Here is a 22,134-nt window from a genome sequence, read left to right as displayed (position 1 = left end):
TTTCTGGAAAAGAAACTGACATTGCATTATTTTCCTTTCTTTGCATGAAAGTCTAGAACCATTTCTGTCACGTCATGTTGTTTGTTTAACGATGAAGCCAGATCCACCTCTCTGCATGAGACAACAGGTGGAAGGAAGCCAGGTGAAGTGACTGGTTTGTAAAGGAGGAAGCCTTCTGGGTCACATGACATATTGGAAGCACGTTTAATTGTATGTTCATTAGCGCGTGCAGCCCTGTGACCGCAGCCTCTCAAACAGAAGCCCCCTGTCTCAGACTCCTCACACATCAGTAAACGGGGCTGTCGCTGCAGACGCTGAAAGTAAACACTCAGCAGCATGTCTGCTCTGCTGTCAGTGTATGAAGCCAACCAGCACCGGGATAACATGCAGCAAACAACCAATCAAACGCTGCCTCCCTGGCTGAATGTCTGCCTGGAGCATCACTCACATTCTCCTGTGATGGCAGCATGCTTGCATTTTAAAGTAGGGTGTTCTAGGTACCAGATTCATGAACTTTGATTTGATATAAGAAGAAATCAAATTATATTAAAACCTGTTTGATTCAATCCTGAAACTCCACGTAGACACAAACAAAAATCATTCTTCCTCTTGGATGTGTTATTCTTTTATGATGTTATAACTCAAACCAGAGTCAGTAGAATTTGGCCTTTTTAAAGATTTCTGCAAAGTAACGATAATTAAGTAAAAATTTTGTAATGTAAAATAAGTGACTACTTAAATATCTCTCCTTCTAGTCAGTATTTAGTAGAGCCTCCTCTGTCTGCAGTCTAATCTCTGAGTTTCTGTGGGTAGGTCTCAGTCAGGATCCAGCATCTGGACTCTGGAATTTTACTCCATTCTTCTTTAATAAACTGCTTAAGCTCTGTCAGGTTGATCAGGGATCAGGTGTGAACAGCCCTTTTCATGTCCAGCCTCTACTTTCTCCTGGATTGAGGTCTGGGCTTTGACTCGGCCACTTCAGAACATTCTCCTTGTTGTCTTTAAACCATTTCTGTGTAGCTTTCTCTGGATGCTTCGGCTCATTGTCTGACTGGAAAAGAAATCTTCTCTAAGCCGTAGTTCTCTATCAGACTGAAGAAGATTGTCCTCGAGGATTCATTTTACCCTCTACATTTTCAAGCCTTCCAGAGCACGATGCTGCTGAGAATCATCCCCACAGCACGATGCTGCTGAGAAGCATCCCCACAGCACGATGCTGCTGAGAAGCATCCCCACAGCACGATGCTGCTGAGATGCATCCCCACAGCACGATGCTGCTGAGATGCATCCCCACAGCATGATGCTGCCACCTGCGTGCTCCACAGTGGGGATGGTGTGTTTGTGGTGATGTCAGTGTTTTGCGTCTTGTCTAGTACAGGGGTTCTCGAAGTTTTGATAGCTGAGGGCCAATTTAGGAACCCAACATTGGACTGAGGGCAGCTGAAGGAAAAAAAAAATGGAAAAAAACCCAGAAAAAAATCCCATTTGTGATCATTTTAATGACCAGGTTGCATCTCAACAGTTTACAGTCATTGGTCTGCATCCAGTAATGTGCAATAAACACATTTTAATTAATAAATGAGGCTAAACCTGGCAAAACTTGAGAAAACCTTGAGAAACATCATAATGCACACAAAATCCCTGGGGTTTTCTGCCCTCTACAGTCAAATTTGGAATATTACAGTCCTGTGTGCAGTCCATTTAAGAATATATGTAAAAAACGTATTTACAACAAACAGTCAGTCTCAGTGTGCCTTGCTTCCTGTCTTAACAATTGCCGGCCACCAGAAATGTTTCTGCGGGCCGCCATTGGCTCATGGGCCACACTTTGAGAACCCATGGTCTAAAAGCTCCATTCTTGTCTCATCAGACCAAAGACCTTTCTTCCTCTTGACCATGGAGTCTCCCACAGTCCTTCTGGTGAACTCTAGTCCAGATTGAATCTGAGTTTTCTTCAACAGTGTCTTTCTCTTTGCCACTCTCCCATAAAGCTCTGACTGGTGAAGAACCCGGCCAACAGTTGTTGTCTGCAGAGTCTCTCCATCTCAGCTGCTGAAGCTTGGAGCTCCTTCAGAGTAGTCATAGGTGTCTTGGTGTCCTCTCTCACTAGTCTCCTTCTTGCACGCCCACTCAGGTTGTGAGGACGGTCTGATCTAGGCAGATTTACACATGTGCTATGTTCTTAGGAGTATTTTTCTATGCCTGTGTGGGTCGCAAAGTTCTAAAAGAGGAGGAGCATGGGTCTGGGTCCTTGGTTCCCAACCTGGTGTTTGGGACCCCCTCTGGTGGGGGGTGCCAGAGATTTCAGGAGTGGAGTGAAGGCCTGTTTACTCTGAGGTTGTTGAAACTAGGTTCACTCAGACTTTCTAAAATAATGACAAACCCGTAAAAATGGTCATACAAAGGTCTTTTGGTAATAACACTTGTGCTTTGGGCAGTTTTGTTCTGCTTTGAACAATGAAAACAGTTCAAATAGATGTTTCTTTTTTTACACCAGAAGTCACTTTTTCGTGTGGGTCCTGGGGGGGCCAAGGCTCTTATATACGAAAAAGCGTTGACTGATTGATTTTACATCTCTGTTGCTGCAGGGAGACACTGACGAGGATTAACCAAAGTGTGCCGGGATAGTCTGGCTGCAGATATCCACGCTCAGAGCCCTCTGTGACGCTGACACCGTTAAACAACAGTTGATGGCGATATTGGGTGAGTAGAAACTTCTCCACAATCACAACACAGACTGGCCAAACCACGTCAGACTTGAAATCAAGCTTCCCCTGTTGTACAGAGGAGGTGGTATGGGACCAAACTTTGCTCTTTTCCTGATCGCATCTAATTTTGATTGAAAATACTCGTCACGGATTGGGGTAGGAAAAGCTTCAGGGTAGGTTAGGGGGTAGGGCCAGGTCTCCGGGAAGTTCAGATCTTGAGGTCAGGTCTTGAGTAGGGTCAGGTCTTAGGGTCAGGTCTTGATTAGGGTCAGGTCTGGATAAGGGTCAGGTCTTGTGTACGGTCAGGTCTTAGGTAGGGTCAGGTCTGGATTAGGGTCATGTCTTGAGTAGGGTCAGATCTCAAGTAGGGTCAGGTCTCAAGTAGGGCCAGGTCTCAATTAGGATCAGGTCTTGAGCAGGGTCAGGTCTTGAGTAGGGGTCAGGTCTTGAGTAGGGGAGTGTTGATGTAAATGTGTGTGAATCCTGCTGGAGTGTGATGTCAAAGGTCATGCCTAGTGTGACCCTAGACCCTGAGGGGGTCTGACAGTGAAGAGGCTCATTACCGCCATCAGCTGTGGTCCTTTTATTTAGATGTGTTTCACCAGGGTGATCTCTGACTGAGAGAGAGGACGCCAACAGAACTACATCATCTGCAAAAAGTAAAGTTGGAATCCTGAGGTCCCTGACCCGGAAACCCTCCTGCCCCTTTTTGTTTTCATTTTTTAACCCTTTAAATGCCAAAGTCGCAAATTGCGACAAGCAATGGAGAGATGGTGGGGGTTGCAGGGGTGGTCAAAACACGATGTTCAGTTGTCCGGTGAGACTGAGACTGCCGGTGTGTCGGAGCCATGGCGACTCCGTGTGCCACGAGAGTCCACAAGCAGCACATACCGAAGCCGATGCTTTTCCTCACCGTGGCCGAGGTGGGGACATGGTGGGGGTTGCAGGGGTGGTCAAAACGTGAATAGTGACGGAGGTAGCGAGAATGGAAACAACCGAGGAGGTAGCGGCAGACGTGGTACAAGCCGTGGCGGTGGAGGCCGCCTGGTGACATCAGAATATGCAAATTAGATGAGTGAATTTACTCCCATCACAAACTTTTGGTCAAACTGAAGATTTTCCCCATTTACAGAATGCCTCTATCTCTAACCACTTTCAGGCTACAGCCTTTTGAAGTCTTGATATCGCAATTGAATATTTTCTTGAAAAAACTGTGGCACCCAAAGGGTTAAATTAAGGCGATTTTTATCCTTTTGCTCTGAGATCAGCTATACTGCAGCCAGCCACAAGGGGGCGATTGAGGTATTTTATCCTCATGTTTCTGGGGCTGTTGTGCCACCCATCTCTAGGCTACATGCTGCATTCTGATTGGTTGACAGGTCTTTGTTGTTGATTCTTCTTCTCTCAAAGACCCTGATGTGGGGAGTTGATGCAGTTTTAAAGAAGAATGGCTGATTTGTGCGTTTTCATCATGATTCATGTTTAAAAATGGCTGATTGGAGGATTTCTGTAAAACTTATCAAACACTGAGTCATTCCTGATCAAATCGCTCCGTCTCAGGAGTTTTGGGGGATGTTTTAATAGCTGTAGGGATTATAAAAAGGTAAACTAAATACCTCAAAAATATCCTCACTTTTAATGAATTTATTAAACTTCTGGGGGCCGATGGTTAGCTGTGAGGGCCCTGATGTGGTCCTCGGCGTCTGTTGCTGATCAGTGGTTTACATTTTGTTGCATGTGTAGTTTGAAGTTGCCCTTAGCTCTCTCCTTCCCTCTACCTCCCTTCCTTCCTGGCATCATTCCTGCTTCCTTCCTTCCTCCCTTTTTGTCCTCTGTTTCTCCTTGGTTCTGTCGCGTTCTTTCCTCCCTCGAAACAGCCGGCGATGGCGCTCCGTGTTAGAGAGCCTCTGCGGTGTAAAGACTGCAAACAAATTCTGCAGGAATTTTCTCCTAATGATCCATATTTGAGTTATTTTATCAGAAAAGTGGGACTTCTTTAAGGGGAACGACTGAAGGACGCTCTGCAGCGACGCACACGCCCACACGCGTTCTTAATCAGCCATTAAACCTTTGACCCACATCTCTGACTGACAGGCAGCCTTCATTCAAGCTGCAAAATGAGTTTTTCCAAAAATTTCGGCTTAATTTTTGGGAGGGATTGGCTGCGACAATTAGCAAATGACTCAATTTGCATATTCATAATCACTTTATTTTTGATTGAAACAGCCGGCAAACAGCGAGGAAATAAAACATAGAAGAAGAAGAAGCCGTCACAGACATCCAAACGTGGAGCGGCTGCAGGAATCAGAACCAGACTTGTCGGCACAAACACCTGGAATCAAACATTTCCAGAGCCAGTTAACGTTCATTAGGGAGAACACGGGGTTCTTCTGTTCCCTCCCAGTCAGAAGAAGAAGTTCTTTCGAGGAATGTTGACCTCATTAATGTGGACCAAATGAACCAAACTCACCAGGATCCATGAGAAACGCCATAACTCCACTCTGTGCAGATGGACAGGATCCGTCCTCAGAGCGGGTCTGAGGTTTAAAGTTTCACAACAAAGAAATAAAGCTGTCTTTATGTTGGATAGTTTAAATTCCAGAGGGTTTTTAACGTCACGATCAGTGCAGACGGTCAGGATCCATCCTTCAAACTCTCAGTTTAACAAACAAAGAAAAAAGGCTGTCTTTATGTTGGATAGTTTCATTCCAGAGGTTTGAGTCTGTGTTTTTCTCATGATCGTGTTTAAAAAGTACCAACTACATCTGTGTCTGACGCTGGTATGGAGACCAGAAATGAATTCATCAGGAACGGCAGGAAATCTGCTCCATGTTGTCAGGGTTTCAGTGAAACATGGGAAAAATGTTTTTCAAGTCGCCGACATTTTTGTGCAAATTAAAAACAGGAAGGGCTGAAACTGAAGAGGATTGGGGCCACTGGAATAGGAATTTTTAGATTTCTGGGAAAAACAATCCCAATTCTGAGGAAAAAGACAGAATTCCAACTCTAATCCCAGAATTCAAATTTTAATTCTGGGATTAGAGTTGGAATTCTGAGAGAAAAGTCAGAAATCTGACCTTCTTTCTCAGAACTCTTAGATTAAAGTCAGAATTCTGTCTTTTTTTTTTCAGAATTCCAACTTTAATCTCAGAGTTCTTAGGGGAAAAAAGTCAGACTTCTGGAATTAGAATTGAAATTCTAAGATTTAGGTCAGAACTCCGTTTTCTCAGATATCCCAGATGTCTGATCTTTCTTTCTTCTGGGATAAACTCAGAGATTTGACTTTAGTCTCAGAATTCTGAGGACAGAAGGACAGAAATCTGGGATTGAAGTTGGAATTCTGGGATTAAAATCAGAAAACTAGGATGAAAGTCAGAAATCTGAGGAGAAGATAAAACTCTGACTGTAATCCTAAACACAAAAGGTCGGATTTCTGGGATTAAATTTGAATACTGAAATTGAAAAAATATCTGAATTCAGGCATTAAAACCTGAATTCTGTCTTTCTTTTTTTTCTCAGTAGTCTGACTTTTATCTCAGAGGAAGGAAAGGTCAGACATCTCAGATAGAATTTGGAATCCTGAGATTATTATGGAATTCTAAGATAAAAGATGGAATTCTGAGATTAAGGCTGGAAATCTGAGATTAAAGCTGGATTCTGAAATTAAAGCTGGAATCCTGAGAATAAAGCTGGAATTCTGAGATTAAAGTCGGAAATCTGGGGAAAATGTCAGAATTCTGACATTAATCTCAGAATTCTAAGGACCAAAGATCAGATTCCTCGGATTAAAGTGTGAATTCTGAGACAAAAGGAATGGCGTTCGGGGATTCAAATCTAACCTCTTTTTTTCTCAGTAGTCTGACTTTTATCTCAGAAGAAGAAATGGCCAAAGACCTGGGGCTGAAGTTGGAATTGTTAGATCTGAATCATAATTCTGAGGAAGAAGGGTCAGAATTGTAGGATTAAAGTTTGAATTCAGAATTTTTTAAGAATTCGGAATTCTGAGATTGAAGTCAAAATTCTGAGATAAGCATCAGGTATCTGAGGAAAAGACAGAATTTTGGCTTTAAATTTATGATTTTGAGGAGAAAAGGTCAGAATTTAGGGATTAGAGTTGGAATGAAGAATTCTCTGATTTCTGAGAAGAAAGACAAAACTCTGAGATTAACTTCAGAATTCTGACCTTCGTCACAGAAATTTCTCTTTATTTCAAGAAATCCACTGAAATCAAGATTAAAGTTAGATTTTTTTATTCAGAATACTCAGATCAAATTTAGAATTCATCTTACATCTCAGAATTGTTCATTTTTCATGCAATTCTTAGACCAATGCAGGAATCCTGACCTCTTTCCCAGAATTATATAAAGGTTGTTAAAATGAATTTCAGTGTCCCTGATAATCTTCAACAGACACTCTTCTTTTTAACATTAACAGTACCTGGATTAGAAAACATGTTTAAATATTCTGGTGTAAAACAAACCAGGGATGGCAGACAGACTTTTATTGTGAAGGATCTATCAGACAGACTTTTATTGTAAAGGATCTGTCAGATAGACAGACTTTTATTGTGAAGGATCTGTCAGACAGAAAGACTTTTATTGTGAAGGATCTGTCAGACAGACTTTTACTGTGAAGGATCTGTCAGACAGAAAGACTTTTATTGTGAAGGATCTGTCAGACAGACTTTTACTGTGAAGGATCTGTCAGACAGAAAGACTTTTATTGTGAAGGATCTGTCAGACAGAAAGACTTTTATTGTGAAGGATCTGTCAGACAGACTTTTATTGTGAAGGATCTGTCAGACAGAAAGACTTTTATTGTGAAGGATCTGTCAGACAGACTTTTACTGTGAAGGATCTGTCAGACAGAAAGACTTTTATTGTGAAGGATCTGTCAGACAGAAAGACTTTTATTGTGAAGGATCTGTCAGACAGACTTTTACTGTAAAGGATCTGTCAGACAGACTTTTATTGTGAAGGATCTGACAGACAGACTTTTATTGTGAAGGTTCTGTCAGACAGACAGACTTGTATTGTAAAGGATCTGTCAGACAGACAGACTTTTATTGTAAAGGATCTGTCAGACAGACTTTTATTGTGAAGGTTCTGTCAGACAGACTTTTATTGTAAAGGATCTGTCAGACAGAAAGACTTTTATTGTGAAGGATCTGTCAGACAGACTTTTATTGTGAAGGATCTGTCAGACAGAATTTTATTGTGAAGGATCTGTCAGACAGACTTTTATTGTAAAGGATCTGTCAGACAGAATTTTATTGTGAAGGATCTGTCAGACAGACTTTTATTGTGAAGGATCTGTCAGACAGACTTTTATTGTGAAGGATCTGTCAGACAGACTTTTATTGTAAAGGATCTGTCAGACAGACTTTTATTGTGAAGGATCTGACAGACAGACAGACTTATTGTGAAGGATCTGTCAGACAGACTTTTATTGTAAAGGATCTGTCAGACAGACTTTTATTGTGAAGGATCTGTCAGACAGACAGACTTTTATTGTGAAGGATCTGTCAGACAGAATTTTATTGTGAAGGATCTGTCAGACAGACTTTTATTGTGAAGGATCTGTCAGACAGACTTTTATTGTGATGGATCTGTCAGACAGACAGACTTTCATTGTGAAGGATCTGTCAGACAGACAGGCTTTTATTGTGAAGGATCTGTCAGACTTTTATTGTGAAGGATCTATCAGACAGACAGGCTTTTATTGTGAAGGATCTGTCAGACTTTTATTGTGAAGGATCTATCAGACAGACAGGCTTTTATTGTGAAGGATCTGTCAGACAGACAGGCTTTTATTGTGAAGGATCTGTCAGACTTTTATTGTGAAGGATCTATCAGACAGACAGGCTTTTATTGTGAAGGATCTGTCAGACTTTTATTGTGAAGGATCTATCAGACAGACAGGCTTTTATTGTGAAGGATCTGTCAGACTTTTATTGTGAAGGATCTGTCAGATCTCGTGTGTTTATCTGTAATGTAGCTTTAGCAGAGGTAAGGGTGAGTGTACGGAGCTACAGGGTTTACAGCTGCCTCTCTGACTGTGTCAAAGGTCAAAGTTCATGGGATTATAACAGGAAGAACAAACCCATTTAAGCCGCTGTTTCAGCTGATGTAATAGGAATGGCTGAGGTCATAGGTCATGATGTATCTGACCTTTAAAGGCGTATCTGTCTGAAAACCCTGTAAATAGGGGTAAACTGGGAGCAGGGCTCTGGTTTTAGGATGTATCTTATGTGTGTCCAGTATTACCAGCAGTCCAGTGCCAATCAATATTAAGCTTTAAATAAGTCAAAGAACAGCAGTCAGTGTGTGGAGTTATTGCTAAAGAGATGATCTCTAAATAAAGCAGCCACTGCTGCACATATCCACAGAAAAATTCACTTCCTTCTGCTGTCTCACTTGGCTCTTCTCTTTTAGATGCAAAGTTCTGGTCTTGGTCTGTTCCTGAATTTAAAATCAGCCGTGGTGTGAATACTTAACCAAAGAAACGAATCTTATTGGCTGATTTCACCAAACCTGGTGGGCGTCTGGTTTAAAAAGGTCAAAGGGTCATCCGTCTTTGACACCAGGCCGTGAGATGTGGTTTAAAACTCTGGAAAGCAGAAGTTGGATGTTTCAGCCTAAACTGAATTTTTGGACTTTTTAAAATAAGTCGAACTGTTGTGGAGGGAAAAATGTACGACAGAAGGACATGTTTTAGTCAGAGGAAGCTTGAACTGTGCTCTGCATGCAGCGTGCTCCCAGGCCTTCTGCCATTTAAATGCAGCAGTTTTCCTCACTCATCATTTATAAATCACTAGTGATCTATGGTTATACAGGTCGTCATGTTTCAATAGTTGAATAGCTTAAAAGAAAGAAAGACACTCTGCTGGTTTGTTGTTTTAAATCCAGGGACTCGTGATAAGTTCATATTCCTGTTACAAATGCTAGAGTTTCTCTGCAGCTTTTTTCTGCTTCAAATAAGAGGACATGTCAAACAGGCTGCTCATGCTCTGTTTTTAATTCCATGTTTCTACCTCCTCCGTCCAGGACAGCCACATGCTCCGCCCCCTCCCCTTCATGGTTACTAGTTTGCAGCCATAGGTGGTTTTAACCCCCCCAACCCCCCAACCCACACACACACAGACACCCCAACACACACACACACACACACACACAAACACACTTCCTTCCCCTCCATCATCCTCATCTTGCTCTCTGTCCCTGCTTTCTTCTCCTCCATCATCCTCATCTTGCTCTCTGTCCATGCTTTCTTCTCCTCCATCATCGTCATCTTGCTCTCTGTCCCTGCTTTCTTCTCCTCCATCATCGTCATCTTGCTCTCTGTCCATGCTTTCTTCTCCTCCATCATCGTCATCTTGCTCTCTGTCCATGCTTTCTTCTCCTCCATCATCGTCATCTTGCTCTCTGTCCCTGCTTTCTTCTCCTCCATCATCCTCATCTTGCTCTCTGTCCCTGCTTTCTTCTCCTCCATCATCCTCATCTTGCCCTCTGTCCCTGCTTTCTTCTCCTCCATCATCCTCATCTTGCTCTCTGTCCCTGCTTTCTTCTCCTCCATCATTCTCATCTTGCTCTCTGTCCCTGCTTTCTTCTCCTCCATCATTCTCATCTTGCCCTCTGTCCCTGCTTTCTTCTCCTCCATCATCCTCATCTTGCCCTCTGTCCCTGCTTTCTTCTCCTCCATCATCGTCATCTTGCCCTCTGTCCCTGCTTTCTTCTCCTCCATCATCCTCATCTTGCTCTCTGTCCCTGCTTTCTTCTCCTCCATCATCCTCATCTTGCTCTCTGTCCCTGCTTTCTTCTCCTCCATCATTCTCATCTTGCCCTCTGTCCCTGCTTTCTTGAGACATGTGCCCTCACTCTTCTTTGAAAAGAACTTTGTCATTCTGCCTCTTTTCTTCCTGTTTTCTTTCGGGTACCTGATTTAAAGTGTTTAGGTGGTATCACTTCTCCAATTTTAAAGTCAACTTTTTCCTCTTGAGGTGATTTAAAATGTTTTTTTGATTTGTTTTCTTGCTGTGACTCTAACGGCCGCCACGACAGCCAGCTGAAATTTCAGTGGTCCTCCATGTTTGTTTGTCTTTGTTGTCACGTTTGATCCTGAGTTTCTATGAGATCTCAGCAGCTGTCTGTGTGAATTCAGATAATTATATGGTGAAAAAAGATTTTAGAATCAGTCCAGATTATAAAATAATCTAGTGTGTGGCCAGGCTAGCGTTCACCATTAGTAAAAGTTGAAGTCCAAGCTGCTCAGTGATTTTTCTCTCATTTATGCCTTTCAGCGTAACGCGTGCCAAACTCCTGTCTGTGTTTAAGAATTTGAACTTGAAGTCCGGTGTTGTCTCAGCAGCAGTTGTGAAGGCTGTGTTTGTAATGATTTCTGCCAGTTTTTAACTTTATTTCAGAAGGATAAATGCTGAACCTAAACCAGACTTTCTACTGATTGCTGACGTGAATCTTTTCTGCATGAGCTCAGACTTGTTTCTGTGTCTTTATCCTGCAGAGTGAGGTAAAAAAAAAAAAACCTGAACAAAAAGAGAAAAAGTGAAATATTTAAGGTTTCAGATTGAGTATCGAGCGTTTCCTGGGGCCATCAGACGGAGATGGAGGTGTTTTTCTGAGCAGATTAAAATGTAATGTGGATAAAACTGAGATGAAAAGAGCAAACGTGTGTTTGTGTCGTGTCACCGACCCCGTGTTTCTCAATTTGTCTCCTCGTTCGTCTCCTCCTCCCCCAACCCTTCAACCCCCCCTCCTCTCTTCTTCTTCTCTGTTTTTTTTTGTGCCGTCCCAGCTCTAAATGAAAACAGGAGCAGATGAGATGCAGCTCCACACCCCGCTCGCTGCTCATTATTTATTCTGCTTTCATTTTCTTTATTTAACCTTGATTTCCCCGGGTTGGAGCGGGGAGCTCAGAGAGGGGCTTCCTCACAGGTTCAAGCCCCCGATGTGGACAAACCGCTTTGCTGGAGAGCCCTTCAGCAGCGCGGCGAATCCCTGCTGTGACCTCTGCGTGTGACGGATCAAGTTTTTAGAAATAAAAGGGAAGGGGGGCGCCCGTGATGGCGATGGAAACAGGAGACAAATGCGCCACGGCTCTGCAGAAATCAATGCAATCAGAGCATCGGCTGGCAATATCCGATTGATTCACACACGAATTAACAATCTGAGAATATTTTAATATTGCCATGGAAACAGAGAGGCAGATGGAGGAAACACAACAGTAAACAAGATAAGGTGTGCTGCTGTTAATCTCCAGATCTCTCATAAGTCAGATAAGAACTTTGTGTTGTTGTGGAGAGATAAAGCTGAAACAATCACAGAGAAAATACCCCAAAAGCCGGGATAATTATGGAATGGGGATAAGAGCAAAGACGTGCGGCGTCTGCAGCTTTTTGAGATGTGATTGTAAGGTCGCTCAGGTCTGTCTGGGAGATAAACTCAGACCTCTTCAAGTCCTAAAACGCTCTTCATGAAGAAACGACAATAAATGCATGTTTTTATGTCTGCACTAATGCATTAATCAGGATTAATCCAGCTCCTTTATTATTATTATTATTTGATCTCATATACCAATGTCCGTTTCAGCGTCTCCCTGCAGCCACAGAGATGTAAAACCACTGCTCCTTCAGGTCTCATTTCTGGGGGTTTATGGGTCTTAGTCAGGTTCATACCTCGGTCTTTGGATCACAGTTTGGTGCAGGCTCAGTTCATCTGTAAAAAGGAACATTAAGTCCTGAATTTATGGGCCTTAGGTAGGAGGTCAGTCTGATGTTCTCTGTGGTCTAGATTAGGTAGGAGGTCAGTCTGATGTTCTCTGTGGTCTAGATTAGGTAGGAGGTCAGTCTGATGTTCTCTGTGGTCTAGATTAGGTAGGAGGTCAGTCTGATGTTCTCTGTGGTCTAGATAAGGTAGGAGGTCAGTCTGATGTTCTCTGTGGTCTAGATTAGGTAGCAGGTCAGTCTGATGTTCTCTGTGGTCTAGATTAGGTAGCAGGTCAGTCTGATGTTCTCTGTGGTCTAGATTAGGTAGCAGGTCAGTCTGATGTTCTCTGTGGTCTAGATTAGGTAGGAGGTCAGTCTGATGTTCTCTGTGGTCTAGATTAGGTAGCAGGTCAGTCTGATGTTCTCTGTGGTCTAGATTAGGTAGGAGGTCAGTCTGATGTTCTCTGTGGTCTAGATTAGGTAGGAGGTCAGTCTGATGTTCTCTGTGGTCTAGATTAGGTAGGAGGTCAGTCTGATGTTCTCTGTGGTCTAGATAAGATAGGAGGTCAGTCTGATGTTCTCTGTGGTCTAGATTAGGTAGGAGGTCAGTCTGATGTTCTCTGTGGTCTAGATTAGGTAGGAGGTCAGTCTGATGTTCTCTGTGGTCTAGATTAGGTAGGAGGTCAGTCTGATGTTCTCTGTGGTCTAGATAAGGTAGGAGGTCAGTCTGATGTTCTCTGTGGTCTAGATTAGGTAGGAGGTCAGTCTGATGTTCTCTGTGGTCTAGATTAGGTAGGAGGTCAGTCTGATGTTCTCTGTGGTCTAGATTAGGTAGGAGGTCAGTCTGATGTTCTCTGTGGTCTAGATTAGGTAGGAGGTCAGTCTGATGTTCTCTGTGGTTGTGGTCTAGATTAGGTAGGAGGTCAGTCTGATGTTCTCTGTGGTCTAGATAAGGTAGGAGGTCAGTCTGATGTTCTCTGTGGTCTAGATTAGGTAGGAGGTCAGTCTGATGTTCTCTGTGGTCTAGATAAGGTAGGAGGTCAGTCTGATGTTCTCTGTGGTCTAGATTAGGTAGGAGGTCAGTCTGATGTTCTCTGTGGTCTAGATAAGGTAGGAGGTCAGTCTGATGTTCTCTGTGGTCTAGATTAGGTAGGAGGTCAGTCTGATGTTCTCTGTGGTCTAGATTAGGTAGGAGGTCAGTCTGATGTTCTCTGTGGTCTAGATTAGGTAGGAGGTCAGTCTGATGTTCTCTGTGGTCTAGATAAGGTAGGAGGTCAGTCTGATGTTCTCTGTGGTCTAGATTAGGTAGCAGGTTAGCAGCTCTGGCATCACTTTTATAACATCATAAATAATGCTGCTGTTTTTTTTTTACTGCAATGGTAGTTAACTGGATACGGCTACATTACATGGACCAAAGTTTTCGGCTACATGTCCATTCTACCAACAGGGACTGTAATGCCATCGTATTCATATCCATGTACTCTAATATGGAGTTGGCCCATTCTGCAGCTCTAACAGCCTCCACTCTTTTCACAAGATTCGGGAGTGTTCTGTGGGAATGTATGTCCATTCATTCTGTATAGCAGTGGTCCTCAACCCTGTTCAACCAAAGAGCCAAACTGTTACAACACGCCACAATCTAAGTGGTGGAAAGTGTCAAAAACGTGTTGAAGCAGCAGTAGAAATCAGTTAAAGGTGGTAAAAAAAGTTCAAAAGTGGCAACAAAGGTGGTATAAAATTGGTGAAAAGGGGCAAATTGGCTTAAAAAAGGCAAAAACTGAGAGAAAAGTTGCAAAAATGGGGACATAAAGTGGATAAAGGGGCAGAAAGTGGCTTAAATGGGTGAAAAGTGACCAAAGAATGAGTTACAGCTGGCGAGAATAGTCAAAAAGAAGCAAAAACGTGGCAACAAAGGATTGAAACATGATTAAAATGGGCAGAAAGCATCAAAAAGGTGGGAAAAACTGGTTGAACTCAGCAAAGAGTGGCAAAAATAGGAAAAAGTGGCATTTAATGGCAAAAGGCAGCTGAAATAGTCAACAAGTGGCAAAAAGATAGTGAAAACGAGATAAAAGTGGCCAGAAAGGGGCAAAAAGTGGAAAAAAGACGTGTTAAAAATGGGCTTACAGCAATAATGGTTGAAAAGTTTCGACAAAAAAAAAGAAAGAAAAATAGGGGCAAAAACATTGAAAATAAGGGATATGGAAATATACAGGAAAAAAAATGAAGACTGACGATTAAGTCGGACAAATAAAGCCTACTCTATAAGTGTGGCGAACAAACTGAGTACTGACTTGCAATGAATAATTTCTGAGGTCGAAGTTCCCTTTTTTAAGGTTATCTGGGGGAATAATATTTCAAATTAAGGCTTAAAAGAGCCACATGTGGCTCCAGAGCAACGTGCTGAGTATCACTGCTGTAGAGCATTTATGAGGTCAGGCTCCGATGTTGGACCAGAAGGCCTGGCTCACAATCTCTGTTCCAGTTCATCCCAATGATGCTGGATGGGGTTGAGGTCAGGACTCAACAGTCATGCTGGAAGAGAAAAGGGCTTTCCCCAAACTGTTGCCACACACTTGGAAGCATAGCATCATCCAGAATGTCTTGGTCTGCTGAAGCATTAAGACTGGCCTTCACTGGAGATAAGGGGTCTAGACCAGACCCTGAAAACGGCCTCATACCATTATCCCTCCTCCACCAAACTTCACAGTCAGACAGGTAACGTTCTCCCAGCATCCTCCAGACCCAGATCCTGATGGTCCAGTGTCGGTGAGTTTTACACCACTCCGTCTGATGCTCGGCATTGGACTTGGTGGTGTGAGGCTTGCATGCAGCTGTTGCCATGGAGCCTTGGAGACTTTGTTGGTCCCGCTATGTGATTTTACATAGTCTTCCTCTTCATGGCTGAGCTGCTGCTCCTAAACTCTTCCACTTTCCAATAATATCACTGACAGCTGACTGGTGAGGATTTCATACACCTGAATTCAGTAGTTAACAGGTGTGGCCAAATACTTTTGTCCATATAGTGTATCTTTAAAACACAGGGTACCGTACTACCGCCCAAGGACCACGTCATTGTGGCTTTGGTGGCGAGCTGCAGAGAGATGGAATTCAGGAGAGAGAGCGAGGTACGGGGCGATGATTTATCATCATGTGACCGGCAGCATCCATGGCGTTCTTTTTATATCTCACCGTGCATTGTCTAAATGAGTCTTTATTCTCCAAAGCTGTGGTCTCTCAGTTGCAGTTTTACAGATTTTAAAGATGTTCGGAGTAGATGAATAGAAACAGATAAGTTGGTATGAAGTGAAGAGAGAGACGTCTAGTGTCAGGTCTATGTGTCAGACTCAGAGCCCTGTTCGTGTCGTTCAGTGCCGTTGTTTTTAAGTCACTTCCTCCTCTTTCCTCCATAACGCTGTGAACATATTAAAGTCCTTAGACACACTCAGCATGTTAAACAATGGGGGTTTGTAGAAAAACAATTACAGCTTTCAGATTTATGTCAGTAAGCAGCTCAAGCTGCCGGATCATGTTTAAATTTATCCAGAGATTAAAGATATTTGTCACCGTCGTTAACAGGCCGCAGAACGATCTGACAGGTGACGTTTTTGAGTCTTACGACACGTTTACTTCACCTTAACTTCCAACACCTCGCAGCCTTTAATGAGGCCGTAAACATAAAGATTTAACCTCAGACAGGCTCCAGAAACCTCATCAGCTTCACATGCAGACCTGCAGCGGTGTAAACGCTCCTTTAAAGTGGAAATGGAGTGGCATGAATGTGGTCTGGAGCAAAGCACTGTGACTGATAAAAGTTTATTAAAAGTCCTTTTGTGGCGTCTCGAGCTCGTTCTCTCCTCCTCAGCAGGACTCCCTCCACAGCCGGTTTGCTGAAATGTTTCTTGGCAGGCCGTAAAGACCCTCAGAGGCAGCATGTGACAGTAAAACCCTCCACAGAAACCAGCGCTAATGGAATTCTCTACAACGAGGCGAGCCGTCCTGCCTATTCAGAGCGGGAGCAGGAAGCCTTTTCTCCCCCCTCCTCACCGCTGAAGAATACATTTCACCTCCAGCGGTGCTTTTATACACACAAGTACCATCGCTGGACGGTTATTTACATTCACATTTGCATTCTCAGGCGGTCTTATCTGGAGCGACTGGCAGCTACAGCAGCGCTGGATGGAGCGGGAATTACTCGAACGGCGATGATACGAAAAAGCAGCAGGAAGGAAGCAGTCAGGGATGTTACTGTAATCTCCTAAAGTCAGGGGGCTCGTTTTATTGGGCTGTGATTGGCCGAGTCAGACGTCTAGGATAGGACTAAATTTTACTGATTGAAATAGAACTGGTCTTTTTCCACATGTTTACAAAGCGAATCTTTCACGTCCGTGATGCCAGAGTTAAAATTTAAAGGTTGGCTTCACTTTAAAAATGCAGAGCGGAGTGGAGGTGTTCAGTAGCAGAAGCTTAGAAAGATTTAAGTTTGACAGATATCTCTAAATGAAGCACCACTGACTCTGGAAACTGATTTCATGGTTTGGTCATTCAAAATAAAAGTCTGTTTCATCCAAACATGGGGGAACGTGAACGTAGCTAAAGACAGTGCAAAACAATAGAAAATAAATCACAACAAAGACCAAGTACTAGGTAGACTCAAAGGGACCCTGCATGGGACTAGAAATGTAGTTTTCCATGAAGTCAAAACAAAAATCCAAACTCATAAAGGTTGGCTTCACTAAAGCCTTGCAGAGCAGAGGCCTCAGTGTGTTGATGAGTGGACGTGTTCAGTAGTGGAAGTTTGACAAATATCTCTGAACGAAGCACCGCTGACTCTGGGAACGATGATTTCATGGTTTATTTCAAAATTTAATAAAACAACATGAACAGCAATGGCACCTTAACACAGGGGTGTCAAACTCAACCACAGCAGGGGCCGAAATCTGAATTTAGCTCCAACCTGAGGGCCTAACAGGGTCAACATTTAACCATAAACTGTAAACCTTATTTTCACAGGTAATACATTAAGGGGGAGAAAAAGTGATGATAGATGATTTTGAGATTTTAAAAAAAGTAAAAAAAGGTAAGTTTAAAGGCTCAAAACCTGAGATAAAGTTCAAAATATTAGTTAAAAGGTCAGAAAACAAAATCAAAAGTTAAAATAATGATTTCAAAATGCAAATATATGAGATAGAAAGTAAAAATCATGAGTTTTGTCCAAAATGGGATTACAAATCAAAGGAGTTGAAAAATGTCACAAACCAAAATGTTTAGTTAAAGACATCAAGATATAACTTAAAATTTAATATTTTGAATCTAAAAGGTCAAAAGAGATGAAATTCTAAATTGTGAGTTTAAAAAGTCAAACTATGGGATTAAAAGTCAAAGTTAGGAGTTTAAAAGGGCAAAATATGAGATTCAATTTGAAATCATGATCTTGAAATTTTAAAATATTACTTGAAATTTAAAATTGGACTCTAAAAGTTCACAGTATGAGATAAAAAGTCAAAATGTTAAGTTTAAGTCAGAATTTAGAAATACAAATTGAAAATAGTAAATGAAAACACAAATACATTTCTCTCCCCCAATCCTTACTTTCTATCTCATGATGTTTACTCTTTACTTTCTCACATTTTTATGAGTTGAAGGATATTTTAAATCTTCAAGGTTAAATTTACATTTCTCTACTGGAGGAAATCTGCAGACCTCACACCTGCGGGCCAGTTCTGATAAAAAGTATGATCTGATCCTGTGGGCCGAGTAAAACTGCGCCTCAGGCCGGATTTGGTCCCCAGGCCTTGAGTTTGACACCCGTGCCTTAACAGCTTAATGCCTCTTACACTACATAAACCGCTTTTACCTTAAATGTTCCTTTTTGCTCTTTATATTAGTGTTAAAATGCTGTCAGTGCAGTCCCTTTGGCTCATTCAAAATAAAAGCTAGTTTTCATCCAAACATGGGGGATGTAAAGTTAGCTCAAGACTGCAAAAAAAAATAGAAAATATATCAACACAGGGACTCTGTGTGGCTCTGAGTGAAACTAGAAATGTTGTTTTAAGAGTTTAAGAATGTTGGCTGTGATGGAGATGCTCAGCAATATAAATGTCGAAATAAACCAACTGGACTGACATGCCATCAAAACTTTCAATCGAGTTCCTTTGGTTGATTTGAAATAAAAGCCAGTTTTCATCCAAATGGGAGGGACAGTGCAGAAAAGACAAAGAAATCATGACGAAGACTGGGAGAGGGAAATTGTTTTTTCAGGCTTTTCTAACACAAAAATGTACCCTGGCCTGTCCGCAATCTCCTCAAGTACCAGAAAATCCATTCCCTCCACCCCTCTCTTTCTCCACCTTTCAGAAAGTATGTGCTGAAACATGCTGTTCTCAGATATTCCCCTCATGATGTCATGTGGGGAGTTAGCCCCGCCCCCATGTTTGGTTGGCCCTCCCCACTTAGAAGAAAGTTCCGCCTTCCTCTCCTGAGCTGGCAGCTGAGAGGAGGATCAGGAGAGCCACATACATTAAGACACAACCCTTTCCTAAGAGGGGTGTGGTCAGGGGCGGAGTCAGACAGCTCAGTAACATTTAAAGCCACAGACACAGAAACAGCTGGTTCTGAGCAGGGCTGAAACAGAGGAATGCAAATATCCAAACTGGAGTTTTTCAGCAACAAACTTCACAGGCATGTTTTGGGGACCTCTGAGACTGATATAAACTTGTCTGAAAGGGGTAAAATATGTCCCCTTTAAGATAAGTTCATAGATGAAGATGTATTATCATATCACAACCGTCGTCCTAGAGCTCAGGAGTACAGAATGATATCAGCAGCAAGAAGCTGCAGAAGCGGCGCCATTTGAAGCTGAATTTACAACATTAGCATCACATCTCAGCTGTAGTATTTATAGGGATGCAGTAGCCGATGTGTCTCGACTGTGCAGATGATAGCCAATGATTTAAAAAAGAAAGAGTGGTCAGCAAATATACCTGGGTGGCAGAAATAATACTGGTGGCCCACCCAGGTGCTGTCAATGCAGGGAAAACACTAACATCTTTAAATAGGACTCTACATTAAGATAATCTAAACCCCGCTAATTGAGTCCTGTACATCCAGTCTGCTGCTTATTGGCAGGATCTGTAGCTGCTCCCCCCACTATGGTGTCACATGTAGATCCCTCTGCACGTGCAGCACAGCCGCCATCGCTGCCGCATGTACGTAACTTAGAATAGATGTTTCTGATGCCTGCGCTGTTTCTGATGTAGCTGCTATCATTCCTGTCTTGCTCTAGTGATAATTTTTGATTTGTATTCTGGATTCTTAGAGGAAAATTTTAGCAGTTTTGAAGGCAAACAGACTCTCTGGTGAGCGGTCTGGTGTTCTCGTTTCTTTCTTGGAGTGCTGGACGAGGTTATGATTGGAGTTCTGCGGGAACAAAACATTTCTTTAAGAACGTTGGTTCGTCTTTCAATCATCTCTTGAAGATGTCGAGATCACAAAAGTCCAAGTTACTAGCGAGTGATTGCACTGATGCACCTGCCTCTCAAGGCTTTTTTGGAAGGACGACTGAAAGATTCAGAGGTAGAAAGCAAAATAATGATGGAGATGAAGGTTTGCATGCCTGGCATCACTGAAAAGGAGATTTCCAAGTCTTTCTAAGGTTTTTGTACAACTTCTTAAGATGCTGTCTTTCAGAGGTTCAAACTCAATTTTACTTCAACTTGTGCTTTTATTCTGAAGCACCCCTCAGTGGGTAATTTCTCCAATCTGCCACAAAACCAGGGATTCAAACTTCTCCATTATCCCATTAAAATCAGTCAAAATAAAACCTTTTTGATTCCACAGCAACAAAAATAGAAGTCCTGGACCACAAAAACAGGTAATAACATCTATAAACAACAACATTGCCAATGTGTCTGTGCAATTCAAACAGACTCTTTGAGTCCAACATGTTTTTTAAGCTTTTGTACTTTTGATGACATTTTGCAGTAAATTACAGACGAGATCGTTCTGAAACTTGGCAGTGAAAACGACTGAAGAATTGAGAATTTGGACAGCCTTCATTCAGGGCTGGGGAATATGTGGACTTTTTAAGGTACTGCATATCAATCTATTACACATTTATTAAAAAAATGTTTTGAAAAAGTTAACCAAACTGGTGTACGATAGAAAATGTTGTGAACATTTTTCTTTCTGTGATACATATTGGCATATTTTTATACAAGAAGAAATTTCCTTCCTGATTTTTTATTTTCTGCAATTCATCAAACTAATTTCAACATTAGGCAAAGATAACCTGAGTAAATACAAAAGTCAGTTTCTAAATGATTCCAGTCATAGAGACAATAAAGCCATCCGAACCTACCTGGTCCGATATGAAAAAGTCATAACTGGTTGTTCCATCCTTAGCAGCAACAACTCTCAATGAGTCTTTGCCATCACTGTGGAGGAATGTTGTCCCACTCTTCTTTGCAGAAAAGAGCATGGACGACTCATCCAGGAGGTTCCAGAAGAACCCAGAACAACATCCAAAGACCTGCAGGCCTTGCTGACTCAGTTAAGGTTAGAGTTCATGATTGATTCAGAAAGAGACTGGGCAACAATGGCATCATGGGAGAGTTCCAAGGCCAAAACCACTGCTGACCAAGAAGAACACAAAGGCTCATCTCACATTAGATTAAAAACATCCTGATGGTCCTTAAGACTTCTGGGAAAATATTCTGTGGATTGACCAGACAGAAGAGGAACTTTCTGGAACCCTAACCCTTACTCATTGACAGTTCCACCCCATTTTTCCAAAAGTTTCCAACTACGGCCGACTGTTTGGCAGAAATGGAGGGAAGACAATTCAACATCAAACATTCCATCATCTGCCTTTGATGACGTCACCCTTTGAAGTCTATTATGTTTTTTCCAAAAGATAGCATTATCTTCAAAGGATGACATCATCTTCAAAGAATGATATCATTGTCAAAGGATGACATCATCTTCAAAGAATGATATCATTGTCAAAGGATGACATCATCTTCAAAGAATGATATCATTGTCAAAGGATGACATCATCTTCAAAGGATAGCATTATCTTCAAAGGATGACATCATCTTCAAAGAATGATATCATTGTCAAAGGATGACATCATCTTCAAAGGATGACATTATTGTCAAAGGATGACATCATCTTCAAAGGATGACATTATTGTCAAAGGATGACATCATCTTCAAAGGATGACATTATTGTCAAAGGATGACATCATCTTCAAAGGATGACATTATTGTCAAAGGATGACATCATCTTCAAAGGATGACATTATCTTCAAAGGATGACATCATCTTCAAAGAATGATATCATTGTCAAAGGATGACATCATCTTCAAAGGATGACATTATTGTCAAAGGATGACATCATCTTCAAAGGATGATATTATTGTCAAAGGATGACATCATCTTCAAAGGATGACATTATTGTCAAAGGATGACATCATCTTCAAAGGATGACATTATCTTCAAAGGATGACATCATCTTCAAAGAATGATATCATTGTCAAAGGATGACATCATCTTCAAAGGATGATATTATTGTCAAAGGATGACATCATCTTCAAAGGATAATATTATTGTCTAAGGATGACTTACCATCCTTGCCTTTCGTACACAGGCCAGTCCAGACCCACAGTTGTCATTCCAGTCTAACCAGTACCCCACAGATTTATTA

The 22,134-nt window shown here is 41.9% G+C and overlaps 1 protein-coding gene across 1 annotated transcript in view; it reads left to right on the top strand.

Annotated features, from left to right (window-relative positions):
* The first annotated feature begins 2,588 nt into the window (after positions 1-2,588).
* The window catches only part of LOC121523325 (zinc fingers and homeoboxes protein 2), a 92,315-nt gene continuing 72,769 nt past the window's right edge, over positions 2,589-22,134 (top strand). The window contains exon 1 of the mRNA XM_041808155.1: positions 2,589-2,703. The gene's annotated coding sequence lies outside the window, so the exon portion shown is untranslated. The remainder of the gene's footprint in view (positions 2,704-22,134) is intronic.

This window comes from Cheilinus undulatus, linkage group 16, assembly GCF_018320785.1.
Source record: "Cheilinus undulatus linkage group 16, ASM1832078v1, whole genome shotgun sequence".
Taxonomy (NCBI): domain Eukaryota; kingdom Metazoa; phylum Chordata; class Actinopteri; order Labriformes; family Labridae; genus Cheilinus; species Cheilinus undulatus.
This window is presented reverse-complemented; position numbering and strand designations above follow the sequence as displayed.